The sequence below is a fragment of the Rhamphochromis longiceps genome, linkage group LG2 (assembly GCF_057381845.1).
Source record: "Rhamphochromis longiceps isolate RC_006_pf linkage group LG2, R_longiceps_female_GT1.1, whole genome shotgun sequence".
NCBI lineage: Eukaryota > Metazoa > Chordata > Actinopteri > Cichliformes > Cichlidae > Rhamphochromis > Rhamphochromis longiceps.
Window position 1 is genome coordinate 34,227,591 of NC_140558.1, and position 14,846 is coordinate 34,242,436.

The window sequence follows — 14,846 nt, forward strand, 5'->3', positions numbered from 1 at the left end:
TCCCACATGTAGCTTTTCATTTTGCGAAGTTGGTCTGCTGGGTTTATTTCAGGATGAACCATCTGTCATAAAAAATGAATCAGGAATGTGGGCATTTAGGGTTGGTCCTAGTATTATTTTAACATGATATTAGAAAGATGATAGGCTATGACATTCCCTGTAGTCACACAGGCACACAGACAAACATACACACACACACAGAGCTGTGTTTTTGTGTTTACATGTCTGTTCATTCCTAGACCTTTCTCTGTTTCCCACAATCAAATCTAGTAGTGTATGAATAAAACAATGACACAAGGGTGTGGAAGATGATGATGCTGTGGCTCATACCACACGCTCTCCTCCCACTGACTGCTCCCCCCCCCCCCCTTTCCCCAACCTTTGTTCTCTTGATTACTACCCCACTTTTCTCAGCCTCATGTGCTTTCCTTCTCATCTTCATCTCTCCCTCATTTCCTTGCCATTTCTTGCTCGATTCTTCAATCAGTGTATTTGTCTTCATATTTCTTCATTTCATTTCTTAAACAAAGAATCTCTTCTCCTCCTCCTCCTACGCATCCTGATTTCTTTTTGCTGATACTCTTTCTTATGCCCTCTCCTGTCGCTTTGTGCAACTGCAGGCTCACAGAAAATGGCTGACACATTTTGTAAGCTTGTTTACTCTTTCTTTTGTTATCCCCCAGTTCTCTGTTTTTTTGCTCAGCCTGGTGTTCGTTTTGGTTTGACTTGGTTGCTAACTGCTATTACAAAGCTTAGTTGAAGCTATACAATCCTTCCTTGCCGCTGAAAACATAGGTGGCCTCTTTTCTCAACTCTACCTCCTCTTTCTCAATAAACTGGAGCTATGAGCTGAGTTTGTTAGAAAACCTTTTTCTCTCTCTTCCCTATGGCTGTAGTAGGGACACGTGAAGCATAGCCAAGTCTAGTGTTGTTTTTCAAAGCCAGAGGTCCTAGAGGAAAAATAATAATAATTTTGCCTGCATATGAATCCAAAGTAACATTTTTTCAGCTTGTTGCTGTTGACTTGAGTTAAATACTTCTTATACAGGAGGATGAAGGATGGGATTACATGAACAATGTTCTTAGAATTTGCATATTGCTATTCAATTTTGTTAGATTTAAGGTAAGGATGGGTATTTTGGTTAATGTTAGGGAATATTTTGGTCATCGCATTATTTCTTCGGTTTGTTCGCGGTCTGCATAAATAATCATTATGCTGTTCACAATTACTATTTTTCCTGTTTTCAGGAAACAATACATTTAACAATAATGTGTTTCATTTATTATTTTGTGGGTCATAAACCTACAGCTATCCCTTATTTGGGGGAAATGGCTATCAGAATTTATTAATTACATTTGTTTCATGCTTTTTCATGCTTTTTGCTATTTACATTTTATCAAAATGATTGGTATAAGTGTTGTGTTCAGTCAGACATTACCTTTCTCATTATTTTGTTTTTAGTCACAAAAGCATGTCACTCATTCAGAGACTATGAGCCTAAGGGCCTTTAAAACATTAATCTCACAAACTGAGCAACAGCAGCTGTACAAGGGCTAGTGCAATAAATTTCTTATTTATATTATATTATAATTGCAGTACCACATAATCGAGACGTACCATTAGTTTCAAAAAGAGTGTTACTGTGTACCTCTGCTTCAATGCTGATAGTGTGTCAAATTACGTTAAGGCTTGATTTTATAGTAGATAGTGAGATCAGGTAGAAAGGGATTTAGCAAACAGATGAACTCAGTCTTTTATGCAGACCAAAACTCACAGTAGATACTGGGCCAGATAATCTATGCATCGCATTACAGATAATGAAGTGAGAATCTGCTTAATGGGAATGAGGGGAGCAAAGTTGTGCAGAGACAAAAAAAAAAAAAAACGTGATACCAACATAACAAAATGTGTTTATTTTGCTTGTTAACAGACTGCTATAAATGAGGTGCTCATGATAAGGCTGGAGTGTAATTTCTCCCTAAGCCCTTTACTGCCCGATTTTTGTCACTTTGCTTTGTCCTAGAGCAGAGAACTAAAGTAATGAATTATAGTGATAATGCTTCTAATAGAATAATGATAGAAATAGACAGAAATTGTGAAATGGCATAAAAATACTCAGTACTTTGTAAGCAGTATATTAGAAACAATTCAGTGTAAACCTGCAACACATGACCTTTGTGAAAGCATCATGTTAGATCTCCTTGCATTATATAAAAAGCTGTACTTTTGGCAGTTTGTCATGCCAAATGTTTAAAAGTGCCAAAATATTGCTGCTGTTGCTTTAGGTGTTTTCAAAAGAGAATTCCTATCCAAGCATTTTTTCATCTGCTATAACTGTCACTATCCCCATTTGTGTTGGATTAGGGCTTCTGTAAAGTATGTAAAGTAATAATTCTACTATGTTGGTCCTCCAATATGATTAGGTGGAATCATCTTAACGATGCCATGAAGAGCAGCTTTGAAAGACAGCAGCGCATAAAATAACCTAGGATTTCATTCAGCTTTAAACTTCAGGCTAATGGCTAGACAGCATTATTATTATTATTATTATTATTATTATTATTATTATTATTATTATTATTATTATTGCTATTATTATTATTAGTAGTAGTAGTAGTAGTAGTAGTATTCATGCATCCATTCTCTTCCGCTTATCCTTGTCAGGGCTGTGGCTGGAGCCCATCCCAACTACCATGGGGGGAGAGGCAGGGTACACACTGGACAGGTCACCAATCTGTCGCAGGGCTAACACATAGAGATAGACAACCATTCCCACTCACATTCACACCTTTCGGCAATTTAGAATTACCAGTTATGTAATTCTAGCTGTCAGTAGCTGACATCCCCATCTAACCCAACCTCACTAACTGCATGTCTTTGGACGATGGGAGGAAGCCGGAGTAGCCAGAGAGAACCCGCACAAACACAGGAAGAACATGCAAACTTCAGACAGAAAGGCCCTGGCCAGGTGGTGGAATAAAACTCAGACCTTCTTGCTGTGAGGCAACAGTGCTAATCACCATGCCACCATGCTGCCACCATGTTGTTTTCTTTAATCTGTTATGTATTTGCTTTGTCCTTGACTTTAAACTTTGCATGCTTATACCCACTTAAAAAGATCTGTCCCATTGAATTATTTTTTAAAGCTGCATATATTGTATGCTAAACATATGGTATGAGAGGACTGTGAATTCAACTTTACAGTCTGTAAGAAGCTGTAGTTTGTGTTGCTGTTGGATTGTGCTGAACAATACAGAGGCATGTTGTTGATATTTAATCTGACAAAAAGGGCCTGACATATTAAAAAAACAATAGCCACATATATAAAAAAACACAGTTTCAAAAAGGCAACTGAATTGAGTAACACTAAAGCAGAATGCCATAACAATAATGAAGGTGGCATTTATGTCAGCAGTCATGTATCAGTGAGTCTTAGACAGAAAACATGTGGGGAAACATTAAACTAGCAAGTGGCAATAGGTTTTTTCTTCCCTCACTGTTTAACACTCCTCAGCCAAAAACACACATGCATGCAAACTAACATGAACACTCAAACAATATGTGACACTTAGAGCAGATCATTTATATCCCTATCATCACACCTTAAGAAGGAACATTATTTTTGCTGCTGCACAAGTAGATGTTTAAGTTTTGATGTTAATGAGAGTGGAAATTGGTGTTTGTTATTCTCGGTAAACGGAAGTATGCTTAAACGATTTGTAGGCAAGTTATTATTTTTATAAATAGTTATCTTCATTTCTGTGGAAAGTGGAGCAACCTCACAGAACCATCTCAGTCATTTCTCAGTGTCAGATTCTCTGCAGGCCAGCGCTCTCCTCTATAATTCATTCTTTTTTTATGCTCTTCCACCGAAGCTCTGCCCTTCGAATGCACCTCTGAATGATGCATGTTTCATGCTGCATGGCTATTAAGAACGTAAAAATAGATATTACACAAAGCTGAAATGGTGTGCAGGTGTAATGTGTGTGTAAAATATATATGACACATTTAAGTATGGATAAATTATGCCTTGCAGCTCTTTGTGTGTAAATTGTGTACAGTAGAAATGTCCGATGCTTGCCATATATTCTGCATAATCTTTACTTGTTTTGATTTGTAAATGATAGAAGAATTTCTCTGTTTTCTTCTCCCTTTTCTTTGTTTTGATATGTATCAGGCTGGATGAGATTGTGCAGGTATTGTTAGACTCAGTAGCTGACATCGGCATCTTCTTTCCCATCTGGGACAGTTGACATTTTAATTTCCGCAGGCAGAGGAAATGTGTAGTAGACACACAGCCTGTTAGTGTATCTTTAGCACTGATACAATTTTGGAAGTGTGTGACGGTGCTAATCTAATTTAAGGCTTTATATCTTTGCCTGCCTCTGATATCAGTCTATGTCTGTCTGTGGATATGGAAACTGCAATGGAGAACAAAGAGAGTGATTTTTTAAAAGGCTCCCCCTTGTGGCAACAAGTGGATATTACCAGCCTGTCTAAATATCAATGCATTCAATTATTTAACGTGTTACCACTCTGCATGTGGTAGTATATTGAATGCTATTTTTTACTGAGTTTCTCATGCAGTATTGATCTGCAGATAGCAGGTCTGTCCCCAATTTCCAGCCATACCAAAAGCAGTACACTGACCTATTCCCCAGTGAACTGTTTGATTGACAAATCTAGGTTATCCATGCATATAAAGCTAGATTTATTCTTAATCCCACTGAGAATTGTTTGAGTCAAGCTATTTCAGTGTGTGAGTGAGGGAGAAAAAAAGAAAAGAGGAGGAGATGACAGAGACAGACTGTACCAGATGCTTTCTGTGCTCTATGTTACACTCCATGGTTGAATTTAATGTATCACTGTGGACAGTGTGAAACAAAATATGATTTTTAATCAAACACAATCCTTTTTTTTTTGTTTATATGGTTGTGTTTAAATGCCTTGTCCTTGGCTTATGTACTGACTGCTCATAAAGAAGGGTGTGGTGGAGGTAGAGGGGGAGGCAGGGTGGGGCATAGACAGGGGCTGCATCTGCGTCACCATGGGTACCAGAAGGGAGATAGTAAATCAATTCTGGGTGCTTTCTATAACACTGCCTTTGTTGCTAGGCACAATACTGAGCCAATCACTGTCCATTTCAGCCACAGTGACCAATCAGATTTCTGTGCTACCTTTGCTGTTACCAAAGCCTGTTGAAGCTCCTGTTTATTGACAGCTTTGATTGATGCTCTGTTTTTGCAAAGTAATCCATGGCTGTTTTTCTGCTTGCACAACCAGTTGCTGAATTACACATTTTAAAATTTGAGTCACAATGCTGAACTATATGTGAATGGAATTCATGCTGTCTCTCATACCTTTTATATTTCTCACTCTCACACCTCTCTCACACAAACCACACAAACCACACAGAGCCTGATCAGCCCTTCATGTATTTGAACTCCAGACTGCAATGTTGCCATTCATGCTGTGCAGATGCTTGTTACTAATTAGATACAGTATCACAGATTCAATAACACATCGTCTTTGATCAGCCCTGCTCTGCACATTAGTGATCATTTCCTAACTGATCAAACTTATGTAGGTTCTTACACTAAATGAAAACATTGCTAGTGTAAATAAATTGTTGAATACATTAAAACATAAAATGAAGAGTGAAGTTTTTTTTTACATTTTAAAGCAAAATACACTATATGGAAAATGTTTTCTAAATACTAACTAGTATATGGGATCCTTAATCCTTAGGGATTAATAAAGTATGATGATTATGATTATGATTATGTTTAATATTTACTTAGTTGATAGGTCACTATACTGTTTTATTTCCCCAGCAAGTCTGTGATAAATCATGACACACAATAATCACACTGTAGCAGTGGCAGGATGTTGCTCCTGTATGTTGTTTTACAGTAGAGTAACTAATTATGTGATTTTTGGGCATTGTGCCATTGTTTTCCAAATGAGTGAACACTGTGTTCTATTGTGTTGGTGTGCCTCTCAGGGCTGTGTGCATGCGTATGTTTGGGCATGCTCCATATTGCTGTGTCCCGGTTTTGATCTTGCTCATGTTTCCGCGGACCCGCCCCTGTCCTACTTAGTCCAGAAACCAGTGAAGGCAGGCACAGATTTGGAAATAAATGATTAAGTGGTAGTTGGTTTTAAAACTAGGAGTGATTCATCTTTTCTTGCATCCTTCCTCTCTTTATTATATTAGTCATAGATTATTTCACAAATTGTGTAAGTAGGTAAACAGCTGATTGCATGCCCAGCTTTCCAGTACATAGATGTTATTACAGTTACGCTGATATGCACATAATTGTATGCACAGTTCTCTAGTAAGTGGATATTATTCTATATAGTGAATTTACATCTGCATATGTCAGAGCTAAAATGCATATAAGATCATTGAAAAGTAATTTTTCCATTATTGTATTATATTACTCTATTGCAATAGTCAAGTGCTGGATAATTCATATCACGCCTGCTTTTCTGACAATAAGCAGACACTGCATATTAAATGGGCCCAGTGCATAAAGTGCACAAAGTGAAAAGGATTTGAAAAGTAAAAAGCATAATATAGTAGTACTTATACACAAGGAGTAGGTTGCCCTCTTGTGTCATGATGAGATACATGCCACATAAAAACCCCACTATGACATTAGTATCTCATCATATGAAAAGGATGTAATGTGCAAATGGCAGGAGGGACTATGTGTGTGTGTTTGAGGTCTCCAGAGGCCTGGCACCAAGAAGGTAGGATGTGCATGGCTGAATGCAAAGGTCAGGCTCTCTGAGGGTTTGTGGGGGGTGGAAAGAGAAGCAGACACTTCTGTAAAAGTGCTGTGACAGTGAATGTGCCGCTGCAGTGCTACATTACCAATTACAACTGCAGCCCTGCACAGTCTGGTGAGGTATGCGCAAGAGTATGGTTTGTGTGTGCTTGAGTGAGTTTGTGTGTGTGTGTGTGGGGGGGGGGCACAAGCAGATAAAATGTGGAAGTAGATATGAAATCTAATTTGTCATTTTTGTGCTATCTGACGCATTCTGAAAGCTAAACACACAGGCTACTGCATTAGTGTGTGTGTGTGTGTGTGTTCACATATGCATTCATGCCTGTGCCCAAGATGGCGTTGCTATGGAGATGAGAGCTGTGCAGAGGGAGAGAGGAAAAGTGGGGGTAGGACTCGCCTAGAAGCATGTTTAGATCACACCCTTCCCCTATCTACTCACGCACACAGATCAACAGTACAGTATACATCCTTAGGACACACACACACTTACTCATAAACACGCACACAAAACCGATGGCTGTGTGAAGGCATGAGATGATTACATGCAGGCAATATAGAAGCTAATGTGGTGGCTGTACTGTATGTGGTAGTATCCCTTTAATAATGCAGTGAACACACCTAAAGCAGTGCTGCTGACTGCTTCCGCCCCTGCAACCCCCTCCCTTCACCTACCTCTCACTGCTTTATCTGACCCTTTCATCACACTGCCAGTGGTGATTCTAGTTTCACCTCTAACATTATCGTGTTATGGGCAAACAACAGACAGAGAAGAAGGTTAAGTACATGTGTACTTAACCACTAGACTTATTTTTAACAGCTCTCATATTTTAGGTAGCAAATAATGTAAATTTTTCTATACAACAGTTTAATCACTATTAATTATTCAGAAGTTTCAATTATTATACCCAGAGGAAGAATGACTTTTATCAATGCATGCATGCATCGGTTTTAAAAACAAACGCACACCTCTCTCGCCTATGGGGTGCCACAGCATTCTGTCTTGGGACCGTTACTGTTTCTGTTGTATTTAGTCCCTCTTCTTCAACTTCTTAGCTCTTTTCTGAATATTTCATATCATTGTAATGCAGATGATATTCAGCTTTATATCTCTTTTAGGCCACCTGATGTTTCTAAGCTTCAAAGCTTCAAATCCTGCTTAGATTCCAGCAGAGATTGGATGGCTGATAATTATCTTCAACTAAATACTGATAAAACTGAAGTCATTGTCTTTGCTCCTGAGAAATTTGTTCCCCTCGTGGTTAAAATCTAGGCCCTCTTGCTTCTTATATTAAACCCTCCATTAGGAACCAGCTCTGACGCTGCACACGCACGTTAAATGTTTGGTTCGCTCTTGTTTTTACCATTTAAGATGGGGCGATCGTGGCTCAAGAGTTGGGAGGTCGCCTTGTAATCGGAAGGTTGCCGGTTCGAGCCCCGGCTTGGACAGTCTCGGTCGTTGTGTCCTTGGGCAAGACACTTCACCCGTTGCCTACTGGTGGTGGTCAGAGGGCCCGGTGGCGCCAGTGTCCGGCAGCCTCGCCTCTGTCAGTGCGCCCCAGGGTGGCTGTGGCTACAATGTAGCTTGCCATCACCAGTGTGTGAATGTGTGCGTGAATGGGTGGATGACTGGATATGTAAAGCGCTTTGGGGTCCTTAGGGACTAGTAAAGCGCTATATAAATACAGGCCATTTACCATTTAAGAAATATTGCTAAGCTTAGTCCCATTGTGTCACACTTCGAATTGGAAATGATTATTTATGCTTTTGTTTCATCTCATTTAGATTATTGTAATTCCTTGTTTACTTGCTTAAGTAATGCCTTCCTGGAATGACTGCAGGGTGTTCAAAATGCTGCTGCTAGGCTTCTGACAAAGTATCCCAAATGCTCCCATGCCACTCCCCTGCTGATTCAACTGCAATGGCTCCCTGTCAAGTTCAGGGTCCATTTAAAGATTATAATCATGACCTATAGGGACCTGCACGGTGTAGCTCCAACTTACATCAGTGATCTTCTTCTTCGTTATCGCCCCAGCGGGTCCCTGAGGTCTTGTGACCAGGGCTTGTTGGTTGTCCAGCATACACGGTTAAAAACAAAAGGTGACAGAGTGTATGTATCAGTGGCGACCAGACTCTGGAACTCACTCCCTTTGAGTTTGAGAACTGTGGACTCAGTCATTTCTTTTAAAAAGCAGTTAAAAACTTATCTGTTTAACTTGCTTTTGGTTGATTTTGTTTGTTTGAGGTTGGTCTAGGTGTATAGGTGTTAAAAATCAATTGTTATTTTTGCATTACTGTTTAAACAACTATGTTTTGATGAACTAAACATTCTGCATGTTTCCCTAATTAACTCTATCACCGAATGAAGAGGTGTGGATGGCCTTATGGATATGCTCAGTAACCCACCACTAATTCCGGGGTGTATTCAGAGCTGCTGGCTAATATACTGTGTTTCATCTATGTGGAACTAGGTTTTCCATAATTACAGAAGCCATGGATTTGTTTCTTTTAAAAATGTATTGTTTGTTTAGAATAAGAAAAAAAAAGTGTTCATCCTCTCACTGGGCAGCAAAGAATACCAAGTGTGAAATTTATGGAACATTCATATGTGTTTCATGGTGACTTTAGGAGAATGATAATCCAGACTGAAGTCCTGTAAAGTCAAAGTAGTGTAGTCTGGCCCTAAAATAAACCATGAATAATTGAATTTCATAACGGGTTGCATAATTGCGATGGTGGATATGTATGCATTTGCTTGTGTATGTTAATAAACCACAAGAGCACTATACTCTCTCTTCTATACTTTACCTACTGTTTTCTATTACATGCATTAGGAAAATGAACACACAGATCATCCTATGTGAGCCATTATTATTATTAATATTGTCTGTGGGGGCTGACAGATGATTGTAGTTGTGGGATAATATTTTCAAATCAAATCGTGTTTTCGGAGGAATGGAAATAGGGCAGGAGTTTCTGAATCTAGGGCTTGGGATTACAAACAAGCTCATGACTACTGTCTCTGTGGAAATGTGGAGTAATACTAAAATGCACCAAAAATACAACACGAGAAGCAGACACCCCCTCCTGTGCTCATATGTGCAGAAGAATAACTAGGTACGATTAAATATATTTATTGCCCAAAAGGCTGAAAAAGAAAATTTCATTAAAAGATAAATAAAGAAGCCATTGATGTGGGTGCAGAAGAAGAAACTGTACTATTTTTTATGGTTTAGGGAGGGTTTTTTGTTTGTTTGTTTGTTTTTTACTGTTTTTGTTTGTTTGCTTGCTTGTTTGTTTGTTTTTACGCACTCTTAGGGAAAAAATACATACAAATTTGTAGACATGATAAAACTTGTGGTGCAATTCACACATTGCTATATAGGCATGGCTGAATGCTAAAAATTTCAGGCAGCCTCCAACTTTTTATCCGTTTATTAAGCTCACATTAGTAGTTAATAGAATCTACAAATAACTCTTAAATTGAATGGAACAAAGAGGTTTAGTGGAAAAAGGTAGAGTAACGTGGGATGCGATGTATTTGATACTATCACTTTCTACAAGGACACTCATTCAGGTGTTGTCCATGGTGCAGAGAAGAGTTGTTCCGATTTCTGATGTTAAGCTTTTCAGATACCTTTGGTGTGACCTGATGGCTGCAGGAGAAGCAACTGTTTTCACTGGCCTCTGCATTGCGCTCTTTTCACCACGTGGCGTCGCTGTTGGTCCATTAGTTACAGCCCTGCTCTTTAATAGAACTTGGCCCCTCCCGTTTACAAGCGATATGAACGATTTCTGTCTTTGTTATAAGACTCAAACGACGGTGGAACAAACAGAATACTACAGTCAAAAAGCTCCCTGATCGTCCATTCTTTCCTAAATATCTGAATGCCACTGGAGCTCAAATTTATGCTTTGTTCACATTGAACAGAGATGTCGCCCTTTAAATTGAGCTATTTTGGGATGTATTTGTGCCTTTTTTTACTGGATGTTTACTGGCAGACTGTGGCTGGGCAGCTCTCCTATTCAATCTCAGAGGAGGTAAACCCGGGGACTCCTGTTGGGAATATCGCTAAGGATCTAAACCTGAATTCACAAGAGTTGGAATCTCGTATGTTTCAAATCGTTACTGGATCAAAGAGAAAATTTTTCGAGGTAAATCTAAAGACTGGTGTTCTGTATGTCAGTGAGAGAATAGACAGAGAGGAGCTCTGCTCGGAGGAACTAAAATGTCCAGTAAGTGTAGAAGCCGTAATAAATAACCCATTGAAGCTTTATCGTATTGATGTAGAGATCTTAGATGTAAACGACAATGCTCCTTTGTTTACAACCAAACTGCAAAATTTATATATTGCAGAGAGCACATTGCCTGGAGTGAAATTTGAATTATCCGAAGCAACTGATGCGGATATGGGGAAAAACGGAGTAAGCACTTACAAATTAAGCCAAAATGAAAAATTTTCGTTGGCCGTGCACAAAGCAGGTGACCGTGTGTCTGCTGAGTTGGTGCTGCAGAAAGCCTTAGACCGAGAAAAGCAGGCAGTCATCACTATGACACTGACAGCTGTAGATGGAGGGACCCCACCGAAATCCGGCACCTCGCAACTCGTTATTAATGTATTAGACAATAATGATAATATTCCGATCTTTAGTGAATCCTTGTATAAAACAAAAATTCCAGAAAACATTCCACTGGGGTTAAAGGTAATCACAGTGAACGCCACTGATGCAGATGAGGGTTTAAACAGTGAGATTGTATATTCGCTGAGAAGCAAAGACCAAGATCACGTACTTGATATATTTGAAATTGAACCTCAGACTGGTGTCATTAAGGTCAAAGGGAAAATAGACTTTGAAGAGAGGAGGGCTTTTGAGGTACGTGTTGTGGCCAGTGATAAAGGGCATCCTCCGATGTCCGCTCACTGTAAAGTGCTGGTAGAAGTGGTGGACTTAAATGATAATGCTCCTGAGATCACGGTGACGTCATTACATAGGAAGGTAAAAGAGGATGCTCCTGTAGGCACCGCAGTTGCACTTGTATCTGTCCTCGATAAAGACGGTGGAAAAAACGGTGTTGTGGAGATCCAAATTAAAAACAAAGCGCCATTCAAACTCGAAACTAACTACAAAAATTATTATTCGCTGTTAGTTGATGGACCTCTGGACAGGGAGAAATTCTCTATTTACAATGTCAATATAATCGCTAATGACAAAGGGATTCCACCACTTACCAGCACAAGTGTAGTTTCCATACACGTTTCTGATGTCAATGATAATGCACCTCTGTTCACGGAGGCCGTAATTGATGTTTATGTGAATGAGAACAGTCCAGTGGGAGCAGTCATTAAAAGAGTGACTGCAACTGATGCAGACATAGACCAAAATAGCCAAATCAGCTATTCATTGTTAAAAATTGGCAATAACCAGCTGCTGTTATCTACAATGATTAATATCAACTCGGAGACAGGAGATATAATCAGTCTGCAGTCTTTTAACTACGAGGAGTTAAAAACATTCCAGTTTAAAGTTCAGGCCACAGACTCTGGTGTTCCTCCGCTCAGCAGCAACGTCACTGTCAACGTTTTACTCCTCGATCAAAATGACAACAGTCCTACGATTCTCGCGCCATATTCTGAGCATGGCTCCGTTAACAGTGAGAGCATCCCCTACTCTGCTGAAGCGGGATACTTTGTGGCAAAGATCAGGGCTGTAGACGCAGACTCTGGATACAACGCGCTGCTTTCTTATCACCTGTCTGAGCCCAAAGGAAACAACTTGTTCAGGATCGGAACCAGCACCGGGGAGATCAGGACTAAGAGGAGAATGAGTGACAATGACCTCAAAACTCACCCCTTGGTGGTCTTGGTCTCTGATAACGGAGAACCCTCCCTGTCAACTACTGTGTCTATTGATGTGGTGGTGGTTGAAAGCACGGCTGAAATCCAGACTCCGTTCAGACATGTGCCTGTAAAGGAGGACAGCTTCTCGGATTTGAACCTGTATCTGTTGATCGCCATTGTGTCGGTGTCCGTCTTCTTTCTGCTCAGCCTCATCACTTTAATAGCAGTCAGATGCCACAGGACAGACGGCACCTTCAGCAGGTACAGCGCCCCCATGATCACCACCCACCCTGACGGGAGCTGGTCTTACTCTAAAGCTACTCAGCAGTATGATGTGTGTTTCAGCTCAGACACGCTCAAGAGTGACGTGGTGGTTTTCCCCGCCTCGATTCCACCTGTAGATGCAGAACTGATCAGTATTAACGAAGGAGACACTTTTACCAGAACTCAGACTTTACCTACCAAAGAAAAGGTGAGTCCATGAAATTTTAAAATACTTGCATATTGTCATTCCTCGTCATTGCAGATTAAACGGTACCATTTTTTCTTATCTTAGCATGGTGTATCTTCTGATTTAAACTAGATTCCAAATATATATATGCTTCAGCTTTAAAACGTTTAGTTGTGCCAATTTAATAATATCCATCATTTGGACAGCAGTGCGTTCATGTAGCTGTCCATGGTGCTGGTGTAGGCATTCTAGTATATATAAAAATGTGATCTGAAGGCCGCAACAATTATAACTAGAAAGTGCATTTTCTGAAGAAACTGCAGTGTGAATGCTTGAATCTGAATGTATGCATTGAAATGAAATAATTACTGAATTTAAGTTAAAAATTTTGAATGAGATAAAAAAAAAAAAAACCCGAATTTAACCTGAAAACAAAAGTGCTGAACTGCTAAAAGCTGAAGGTTACACAGAAGAAGAAGTTGGAAAAAAGCTGAAAATGTTTTAATTGTAAATTAGAAAAACCTAAGAAATGAGAAAAGAACATTTAGAGTCAGAAAACATCTGAAAGAATATTAAAAGGTCATATTCTTTGAATCACTGAATGACTAAAATGTGATCCCTCCACTTGGACCCACACAGTTTAAAAAGTTTACATCTCTGAGCTTTGAAAGACAAGATGTTGGAAAAAGAACAACGATGGCGACGTTTTGAGGGTAAAATGATGGCTTTAACACTGTGGACACAGCAGCAGTTGAAAGAGAAGTGTTTAAGATGAATTTTGGCAGAGTGGCAGAGAGAGCTCGTTAAGCAGGCAGGTGTGAGCCTGGTTGCTATAGTGACCGCACCCAATGGCTCCATACACACGTACACAGACATGCGCCTCACTTTTGCTGCTTAAAATGAACAGAAAAGTCAGGCCGAAACAAATCGTTCCCAAATGAAAAGTAAAAGTCGTATTGACAAAATTCTTTCACTGTGAGCGACAGCAATGTCTAGTCTACCAAATTCTCAGTTTTCATGTCTGTGGAGTTTATTATATGGACGTGGTGACAGTGGAAAGACACCATGCTCTTCTGATTTTCAAACGAACCTTCTGAGCCATTTTAACATTAGAGTCTATGGAAGAGTTGGAGGGAGGAGGCTGTGCATTGGTGACATTTATGAAAGAACCATAACACCTAGTACAATAGTAAACACATTGGATGAAAGAGGACAGCCATGGCTACGTTTTGAGGGTAAAATCATACCTGTAGAGCAAACGCTGCGGACACAGCAGCAGTTTTAAAAAAGATTTTAAGATTATTTTTTTTGCTCCTCTCACTCTAGCAGTTGAGCTGCCTCACTCTAGCCCCAACATTCCGTCCCATACACACCCATTATAAACTCTGAAACGGGTGAAAAAACATCATGAAACTTAAACTGGAACTGAAGAAAAAGTATAATAGATATTGAAAAGATAAATACAAGTTGAATAGTTGAATGTCTTGTCTTCGTTTTAAAGTTTGAATGGTGGCTCTATGTGAACGTATGTTGAAGTAGTAAGAGTTTAAAAATGAGTAAGTTGAATGAGAATTTGAAGGGGCTCCCCATTGAAATACATGGGAAATTTTTGTTGAATAAAGTTGAATAAAATTAAAAATATAAATGTTAAAAATGAGAAAAATACAAGCAATCATGTCCAAAAGAATAGGAATCTAATGGTGTTTGAATGGTTTTTCTAAGTTGAATGGTTTTGAAGGAGTAGGCTTTCAAAAAACGTACGG

General features: G+C 39.4%; 1 protein-coding gene and 1 pseudogene across 3 annotated transcripts in view; both read left to right on the forward strand.

Annotated features, from left to right (window-relative positions):
• Positions 1–14,846, forward strand: part of LOC146677663 (protocadherin alpha-C2-like) — a 139,619-nt gene that overhangs the window by 22,433 nt on the left and 102,340 nt on the right. The window lies entirely within an intron of this gene.
• Positions 10,632–13,116, forward strand: LOC146677666 (protocadherin alpha-3 pseudogene; annotated as a pseudogene).